The 824-nt window shown below is 46.2% G+C and overlaps 1 non-coding gene across 1 annotated transcript; it reads right to left on the minus strand.

The window, feature by feature from the left end:
• Window positions 1–482: 482 nt before the first annotated feature.
• LOC112533847 lies at window positions 483–590 on the minus strand. Its single transcript, XR_003078201.2, has one exon. It is a non-coding gene; the product is annotated as a small nucleolar RNA R71 (small nucleolar RNA).
• Between the last annotated feature and the right edge of the window lie 234 nt (window positions 591–824).

Here is an 824-nt window from a genome sequence, read left to right on the forward strand (position 1 = left end):
TCCCTCGGACTCTTAAGGAAGAGGTTGCAATTAGAAGAGGAGGAGATTGAGGTTGAGATACCTGTGGATAGACTAGACACGATGGAAAACCATGACCCCCAGCATGAGTGAGGATCGAGAGGGCGATGTCGAGTTTGCTCGACCATCTTTGGATGGGACGAAAACTAGTATAGTCAGACCTGCTGTAACGGCCAACAATTTTGAGATAAAGGCCAATGTTATCCAGATGATCCAACAAAGCGTGCAGTTTGAAGGATTGCCCAGCGAGGATCCCAATGCACATATCTCCAACTTTTGGAGATTTGTGACACATTCAAAATAAATGGAACAACTAGATGATGCCATTCACTGAGATTATTTCCATTTTCCTTGAGGGACAGAGCAAAGAGATGGTTGCAATCTCTTCCACAACAGACGATCACTACACCGGAAGGCGTTGGTAGAAAAATTTTTATATAAGTATTTTCCTCCATTAAAGCGCTAAACTTAGAAATGACATATCTTCTTTTGTGCGGTTTGATGATGAAAGCATGTCACGATGCATGGGAGAGATTTAAAGATCTTTTGAGATGTTGCCCATATCACGGATTGCCGGTGTGGATGCGAGTTCGGACCTTCTACAGTGGGTTGAACCTCGCAACGAGGCGAGATGGTGGATGCTTTGCGGTGGGGCGCTAAACGATGGGCGGCGAGCAAGCTCGAACTTGATAGAGGAAATGGCCATGAACAACTATCAATGGCAATCCTCTAGGAGCCGACCAGGGAAGACAAGGAGTGGTCAACCAAGTGGACTCTACAGCCTTGGCGAGCTCAAGTGGAGCTTC

The sequence above is a fragment of the Ricinus communis genome, chromosome 7, assembly GCF_019578655.1.
Source record: "Ricinus communis isolate WT05 ecotype wild-type chromosome 7, ASM1957865v1, whole genome shotgun sequence".
Lineage (NCBI taxonomy): Eukaryota > Viridiplantae > Streptophyta > Magnoliopsida > Malpighiales > Euphorbiaceae > Ricinus > Ricinus communis.